Below are 9,152 nucleotides of genomic sequence, written 5' to 3'. Positions count from 1 at the left end.
TTTTTTGCAAGGAGAAGAGATTTCTATAATAGGGTAGTGTTAAGTATTCTTAGTATACACACTGGCAGAGGAGTGGGATAGTTGTGAAGGAATGGAAAGGGGAGATTCAGTGCATTTCAAGGTTTGATTTAATTTTAATTTATCACTGTCACTCACTCACAATAGTTAAGCCAAATTTCCCTAGTTTTTCATGTTTCACTTTTGGTTGTAAATAGGGCTATTGGTTATTGCCTTTTATTTTGTAGATAGTTGTTTAATAAGTCATTTTCTATATAACTTGAAGCAGCAATAAAACCAACCACAGTAATAGCTATAATGATTCTCCTTCATGTTTCCATATAATTCTCCATTACCTAGTAAAAACACACGGATCTCTTCTTCCATGTGAGCCATCTGCAGCTTCCTCTCTAGATTCATTTGAGCTATTGTAAATTAGAGTATTTGCTCTAATTTATGTTCCTAGCATAACTTCCTTATATGATCTCACCCAGCTGAAGAACAGGACACTCTTAACCAGCCTTTGATGCTGATGTGCTCCCTACCACAGTAGTGAGACTAGTGGAGTGAGATGTGGAATTAAATAGTGTGTGCTTGATGCATAAACCATAGGATTCAAAGTACCACAAGTCTTGGGCTGAATTCTGAAATCAGCAACACACGTATAACACACAGTGACTGCATTGGCTTCAGTAAGATTAGAATGTGGCCTTTTGCCTTAAAGATAATGAATACATCAAAAGGAAAAACTTATTTGACAGATTTTAGTTATGCTGTAATGTGAATATAATGTGTGTAACTTCAGGAGGAACCAGAGAGCAGTCTGTAGAGCTGTGCTGACTGTTAATTTAGACTACAACTTCCAGAAACTCTTAGGAGCAGGAGGGCAAGGGGAAAAGGAAGAGGAAGATTGAGGCTGGAGTAAGGGGAAGAGAAAGCAGCTTGCACATGGAACCTGGTCAGCCCTACACAAAGGAGCAGGAGGTCAGCCAGGACTGTGGACTGAAGGACCTGGACTCTGACTTGGGGGCAGTTGCAGGCTGCTTTTTGATTGCTCCAGAGCAGCGGTTGTCAACTGGAGGTATGCATACCCTTAAGGGTAGTTAAAAGGGTCATAAGGAGTATGCAGGACTCTGCATGCATGCACACAGCCACAAGGCAGCATGCAGGTGTCCAGGAGTGCAGCCTGGCCATGTGGAGAGCAGCCAGGTCCAGCAGGTAAGTTTGTTGCGGGGGGAGGGAGTGGGGCTGGGGCAGGGACTGCCCAGCTGGGTGGGCCATGGGACTGAGCTGCATGGGGGTGGTGACTCCTGTTGCTACGTGCACCCTGGGAAGGGATGGGGGGTGGGGGGGAATAGCCCCAGATCTGCACGCAGAGCAGGGCATACTGGGGCTGGGGCCAGGTCAGACTCTTCCCAGTGGAGGCTCGGCCAGGCTGTGCTCAGGGTGGGTGGAGGCAGCACTGGGAAGGGGGTTGCAAGGGCTATGGTGAACTTTGGGGTGGCTGCAGCCTCCACCCCTGTAGCCCCATTCCCATAAGCCCCCACAAGAGGGAGGAAGTGGAGCTGGAGCTGAAGCAGGTGCAGACACTGCCCAGCCAGGGTGGAGTATGGGACAGAGCCATGAGCGGCTCATCTGGGGGCAGCAGGGAGTGCTGGCTCCTGCTGCTGCACACACCCTGGGAGGCCATGGTGGGGCACATGCCCCTGGATCTGCATGCGAGGTGCGGTATCCTGTGGGCCACTGCAGGCTGGGGCCGGGGCGATGGTGGGCTGTTCCCAGCAGGGGTGTTAGGCTGGGCTGCACCCCTCCCAGTACCACTGCCCACCCCAAGTGCAGATCACCCTCCCCCCCACCATTGGGAACAGTCCACCCACACCCTGTGTGCAGACCCAGGGTCATGTGCCCCACCATGCACCCAGAAGGGGTACACTTGTTAAAAAATATTGAAAACCCCTGCTCTAGAGACTAAAGGCTTTCTTGCAGACAGATTAAGGTGCTAAATATTACCACAGTGTTGATGTTTTTAAACCTGTTCTCTCCCTTTGGCCTGTTGGCTTGTGACTCTAACTCCTATGATTTCCTATATAAAAATAGGAACACCCCCTTGCTTCTTGTGTCAGACTCTGAGGCTGCAGGGTTGGCACAATATATTTTATGGTATGATCATATTCCACTCAATGAGCACATCTAATTGAGATGCTAACTGCACAGTAGGTTAATAACACTGTGCAGTAGTATTCCAGGCAAAAAATGTGTTAATACACTACTGTGCAGTAGTATTAGGCTTGTGCATAGTAAGCATAACTAAATAGCCATGTCTTGGCAGTAGTGCACAGTAGCACAAGTTACTGTGCATTGATTTACTATTTGGTTAACCAAGTACTAAACTTAATGTGCAGTAACTACGGTGCATTAATGAACATGTAGGTGCACCCACTGTGCTACACTAAAGTTGCAGATGATTTTGCAACATGTGCCTTTTCAGATCCAACAATCAGAATCTATCCAAACATCTCCATGTTCATGGCAATCTATGGAAACAATTCTATTTGCTTCAGTGCACATTGGACCAACCCCACAATATGGCCCTCAGTATGTTGGTACTGTGAGGTGTTTTGATAAAACACTGACATTGTTCTGTGGCTGCCATTCTATTGTTTTCAGGACAGAGAGGCATTTTTAATGTTTCTCTGTCCAACTATGAATTGATATAACAAACATATGCCTTGGTTCACCAAAGAACAACAGTTTTTCTTCTCTCAAGGCTATGATGTAAGCACAGAGGTTAATCTTTAAACATAGATACAATAGAATATCATTGGTCTTAATTGTTTAAACCTGGTTTGACCATGAGAACCTAGTATAGATCTCACCATTTTACTGGAGGTTATGTGTAGAGGAAAAAGTGCCACTTTTTCAGAGCCACACCTGGAATTAAACTGGGTTATGACTACACAGCACATTACAGTTGACTATAGAGATTCTCAAACTAGCAGTAAATACATTAGTTTAATACAGACCCTGAGGTCATAGCTAGGGAGCAATCTCAAGCCGCTAAAATGCTTCTCTAGAGTATTAAAATGTTTACAGCCACCATGTCATAGTAAGCCCTGTTTGTAGTGTTCTTTATTTGTTTTTATCTACTTATTTATTTTACAAAAGTAATATTTTCACTCAGTATGTTCAAGAAAAGTATCCTGACTTGATCCCTTCTGTAATTAACAATGGAAGTACAGATGGTGTGAAGTGACCTGAAAGGAATTTGTTTCTTTTGGCATATATCTTTTAGGTTTTATATACAAACAAAGACTGAAATCAGCTAATTGAAGAAGAGTGCTTTGTGGCTTGAGTTTGAAACTAGCAAACTGACACACCCTAGTTATAATCTCAGGAGACTTCTTAATTTCCACCCCCCCACACACACATATTTTTGCCTCTTGCAAATTTCCTGGACTATCATGGCTACACCCTCACTCCAAAACTGCTCTCAGCTAATTTAGATTTAAATTATGAGTACATACAGCTATTTGTCACACCTGGTCTATATTCATGTGGCTTACTTTAAGTCACATAAATTTAGATTAGGGGTGGTGTGTACAGCCAGTCACCACTGCCGAGAGCTGTATGGGAAGTCCAGTGTAAGTAATTTGGGGTGGGAGGGAAGAAGTAAGCATGGTTGGGGATAGGCTAATGGGTCTGCAGGTCAGTGGGCTTGGGAGGCACTGGCAGGTCCATGGGGAGGGGTTGTTGGGTCTGCAGGGTGGGGTTTGTCTGGCAGTGGGAGGTTAAAATAGTTTGGTCAATGTTGAGAAGGGAGGTAGAAAGAGAACAGCCCCATAGCTGGGGTAAGCAGCTGGGCTTTCCCAGCCCACAGGCTGTGCTCTGAATGCATACAGGCATTCAACAGATCTGGTTAATCCATTTTTTATCTAAATTAGTTCACCTCCTCACTATTTTTTGCCTGATTTAGCCCCTCTGAACACCTGCACCGATGAATGTTTAGATTGACCTAAACCTAGTTAGGCTGAGCCATTTGTAAGAGCTCTATGCCTCCTACTACAGAGCACCCTAGCACAGGCTGTAAAATACTGTAAAAATATCCCTGAAAATTTGGCAGAAAGCTGGAATAATAAGGGTGTGCATCATGGAGAGGCATGAACTTGCACTACCTCATAGGGGAGATTAGAAGTAATTTTTTATTGTGGAGGAAAAAGGCCTCTCTTATATATGAGGAATACACATACTATTGCATCCTTTCACGAGTTATAAAGTGTTTCTTCTGTTATAATTTGGAGAATTATGGTTATTTCTCTTTCCTGTTTCTCTATACCTCTTTTGAATTCCAAGTGTCCCCCAGAAGAATAGGAGAGCATCAGTACCTGTAAACCATCACGTTTGCCTTTACATGAACCATGCAAGAGCTATTAATATACTGTTCTTCTTCCTCTCTACTGATTATCTGGGTAAGTCCTAGGAGAAAACTGACCCACTCATGACTTCTTTGATTCTTCTCTGTCTTATTCAAACATTGATTGGAAAACATTTTTCTTTATAAAAGCAATTACAGAAAAAGAAAATGTTGAAGATGCTTGTGTGAATGTGTATTTATTCCAAAATAATCATACACTATGCTTGTGTGAATGTGTATTTATTCCAAAATAATCGTACGCTCACCTTGTAATTTCTTTTGGGATGCATATCATCCAGATGGCTGAACAGAAAGAAAGTCATGTTAGTTAAGGGACAAAGAGATCATACAAATTACAGAAATGTAAAGCAATAATAATTCTGAATATTTTGCAAGAAATTCATATGCTGAAATATGTTTCAGTAATAACCCAATTACCGAATAGGTGTGATTTAAAAAAAAAAATCTAGGTCAATATATTCATGTAAATAATTCATATATAATTGAGGGACAAAATAATCAACCATTCTCTGTATGTTCTGAATGGTTCACCCACTTTGTTGACTAACATAAAAGTCTGTGGTGGTGTTAGTTTTATAAGGTTAATTCTCAAGCAGAATGTTTGGTTAATTTAAAGGCAATAATTAAGTTAGTTTTGGGGTAGGAAAGGAGGAGAGTAACCCAATAGTTTTCTATTTGGAAAGTGCGAGGTAATCTAAACTAAGTGTGCTGATGATTTTTTTCTCTCAGGGCCAGAACAAAATTTCTGTTCAGAGGAACACTGAGAAAGAGAGATAAATGGAAAAGTGAGTGTGCAAGAGAAACTCATTCCTGAATTACCTGTAACCCATTGGTTAAGGCACTTAACTTGGGATGGGAGAAAACTAGATTTAAGTCTCTGGTTTGAATCAGATCGTGGATGGATAGAAACCTGGGTCACTTACCTCATAATGAGTGTCCTGACTGCCCAGCTTCTGATATCTGAGATAAATGTGTTTGTTGTGTCAATGAATATGTTTTAAAACTCTTTTTTTTCTTAGTGTGAATAAAGACACAGTGTGCAACTTTGCTTTTTTTCCCCTCACAAAATAGAATTTCTGTTTCTTGGCTAGACCTTATCAGCAAAACAATACTGTGAAATGGATAATTAAAGTATATAAAACAAAAAAAGTAAAAATATGTAATTCATGTATTTCTAAACATACAATAAGATTATATGTTGTACCAGTTTTCCCCATAATTAAAATAGAATGTAAAAATATAATAGTATAGGGAAAAAAAGATGAAGTGAAACAATGCACAACAGTAAAATAAAGTAGCAGTATTTCATTTGATTTTGACCCTTATTCTTTGTGCAAGCAATGTAAATACTACTAGAAAGAATAGAACAGACTGAAGAGATAGAAGCCAAATTGTTTTCTCTTCTTTGGCCAAATACTTAATCACTCCATTAGTGGAAAATTTTGATTTTAATAACATATTCTAAAAATCAAGGCCTAAGTCTGTTTCTGATTAATTATTTGAAAAATGTGAATGTCTCCTTCAATCTTTAAAGAGATTCAAAGTATGATTTAGACCCTTATTAAAGAAATATACTAACATTTTAAATAATGCAATTCTTTTCTTTTGGACTGTAAAATATTATTTTACATTTTGTGATGACATTAGAGTATATTACATCCATACTGCATCATTGCCAACAGATATTTTTTCACTTCAGTCTGACAGCCCCAATATAAATTGGAATGACAAAAGTAAAATTATATGACTGATGAAACAATCTGACTTTTTCCTAAATTAGATTTATTCCAATTTTATTTTATCCCAGAAAATCACACCTAAAATATTTTTCAGCAATAGCTTCAAGAATTCATCATGAGTATTACCCATGAAAGTATAATTCATAAATAAAACGAGTGAGAGACAAGGATTTTTGTGGGTGATATCTTTTATTGAACCTCTGCTTCATCGGGATAGATCTAAACAAGCTTTCAGATGTAATGTATTCATCTGCAGGTTATTTACACAAGCAGTTTATCTGAAGAACAATATACTGCATTTGAAAGCTTGTCTAAATCTATCCCAACCATGCAGTTAGTCCAATAAAAGGTATCACCGACAATAATCCTTGCCTCTTGCATATTTCGGGGACCATTATAGCTACACCATTGTGACAACTCTAGGAATAAGTGACTTAGTTGATGCATTCTTCTCAGGGTAATGTAAAAGTAGAGGGAGGTTGTAAGCATGGACAAATGAACACATTACCCTGCTGTAATTTACATTGATTTTGTGCGATGTAGACAGCACTCACATGTACAAACTAACGTGCAGCTATCCTGGGGTAGCTGTATGTATTAGGTTGCTATTACCATTCCTCAGTATTAAGACTGTCTCTCCAATATAATAATAATAGAGACTATGTAACACTAGGACTGTTACGTTAGTTCATGCTTTGGGTTTTTTGTTTGTTTGTTTTGTGCTGCTTATCTTTCACCGTATTTTAAAATTGTGGACTTCTCTTATATTTCACCTCCACAGACCTCATTCAAACCCCACTAAAGTCAATGAAAAGACCTTAAATTTACTTAGATTTGAACCAGGCCATATAGGATAATGAAAGACAGAAATAAATTCCAATGTATAGAAAGGAGCCAAACATAGCGTATTTTATGTCCATTTTTATTTTTTTGTGCATCTGTTTCTTCTAAATTACAAAAAAGTCTTCTGTGCAAAAAAAGGAAAAAAGAAAGAAAAGAAAAGAGGGGAGCAGATAGTTATACCTGTTAGTTTTTAAAATGGCTAGCCCAAATTACTTGAGTTAGGTAGTAACTCAAGTAAAAACCTAAACCAATGTAACTTCAGTAGTGGGTTTTTGGTCCAGTCTTTGGGTAATTTTCCACAGGTCTAGGTAAAATTACTCCAGTTTAGATTTTTAAGCCATCTGTTCCTTTTTTTCTTATATCTATGTCAATGTGTCGTCTCTCTATAGTGTATACCTTATGATCACCTGGATATTCTGCTGTGATACCATGTTTATTCAGATGCAGCAAATTGGTTTTGCTAATGACATCTCTGATAGCTTTACTACGGATCTTTCAACTTCAGTGGAACTCTCTGCATTCTCATATGGAAAGAAAATATTCTATAATATCAGCTGCACCTTTCCTGCAAGGTAGAAAGAAATATGAGCTGACCGATGGCATTGTCTGCAGCATTTTGCTTATGAGAACATCCTTCCAGCAAACTACTGTATGTCAGCAGGAAAATGGAAATAACGTTTCTATTCTGTCCTTAAGACATGGATCAAACAATCTTGTCAAAAGAGAGCCTTTCATTTTCAAGCATTCCATTGATTCTGGAGTCTATGCTACTTAGTGCGTGAATTCTTTATAGCAGAGAATGTATCTTACTACATGCTGGTAAACTGCCGTGTATGTTTTCACCATTACATCCATGACTTGTAGTAATAATGAAATAAGAAGATGTAGAAAAACATCATTCTCTCTGCGGGACTGTTAAACTCTCTCATTGCATTTCAAATCCTCTTTCCCTTTTTTCAGCAAGGAATTTTGTTATAAAATAATTGGCAGTCCTAGACTTGCATTATAGTCTATAAATGTTCAAGGAACCATTTTAAATTCTGAAATGGAAAGGTATTTCTTGTCAGCTTTATTAAGAAACATAAGATTAAATCTGGATGAATGGTGCTATACATTTCAATAATACGGATAGTATAACAAGCATAGAAATATATAATTAACTAAGATGCATAAATAAAATGTATTATCCATTTATATTTGTTAGAATATACATCTGTTTGTCCATGTTCATAAATGTCAAATTTGCTGGCTGTGTATGTTATTGCCATAATGTTGTACTAAGCAAATATGAAAGCTGTGGGTATTTACATTGCTGATATGGTAGCCATTTGGGGAGGTGGTGGGTTGTACTGACTGAATTGAAAACCATCAATGTATATGACAAATCAATTTCAAAATTTACAATGAATATATAGCAAAAGATGTGGACATTCCTTTTACCAAAAGAGGGAAAATTCGTTAAATTATATTTGGGGATTAGTGGGGAGGGGGAGAAATTATAATCAGGGTGTGTAAGCTCATGTGTGTTGTTATATTTTCTCTTGATAGTTGTAAACTGATCATTTTGGTATCTCTGTGGAACTGTTATCTATGACACATTCTTTCTAGTTTAGGTTGTTGAACTTTTCTATATACAACCTTTTTGTTCCACAAGGATTCTGGAGATATTTTTATGAGTGAGAAGAAGCAATAACATCTTTTTCCTAATTTTTAGATCTCTGATTCCTGAAAAAATTTTTTTTTAATATAACAAAAATTTAAAGTGTGATTACCTGGATTTTGTCAGTTTTTGCAGTTCCTCTCTCTAATTCTAACACTTCTGGACTACCAAATGTTTTAACAGAGTACCACATTGCAGAGGTAAAAGAGGACACCCTTGACTTGTAGTAACTAAGTAGCATAAGAAAATCATTTGGATCAGAGCCCATCAGTTTGTTTCATTTTGGACCAAAGCTGATTCCCAGAATAAATTCTGCTCTGTTACACTGATGTAATTGTGGTATAACTCTGCTAAAATCATCAAAGTGCATCTGATTCAAAACTCCCAAGAAATAGCCCCACTGACCTGTCTAAAGGCTGAAGGCCTTCTCTAGATGGAGTGGGCCTACCACATTTAGGTTTTTATAGGTAGAAATGAACCA

The 9,152-nt window shown here is 38.5% G+C and overlaps 1 long non-coding RNA gene across 2 annotated transcripts; it reads left to right on the top strand.

The window, feature by feature from the left end:
• The first annotated feature begins 839 nt into the window (after positions 1-839).
• Positions 840-8,779, top strand: LOC109280292 (uncharacterized). 2 transcript variants are annotated; one of them, XR_002086556.1, is made up of 3 exons: positions 840-1,078; positions 4,348-4,463; positions 7,401-8,779. It is a non-coding gene; the product is annotated as an uncharacterized LOC109280292 (long non-coding RNA). The 2 variants fall into 2 exon arrangements; XR_002086555.1 differs by having other exon boundaries at positions 840-1,215.
• Positions 8,780-9,152: the final 373 nt, after the last annotated feature.

This window comes from Alligator mississippiensis, chromosome 1, assembly GCF_030867095.1.
Source record: "Alligator mississippiensis isolate rAllMis1 chromosome 1, rAllMis1, whole genome shotgun sequence".
NCBI lineage: Eukaryota > Metazoa > Chordata > Crocodylia > Alligatoridae > Alligator > Alligator mississippiensis.
Note: the sequence above shows the minus strand (reverse complement) of the source record. Positions and strands in the feature narration are given on the sequence as shown.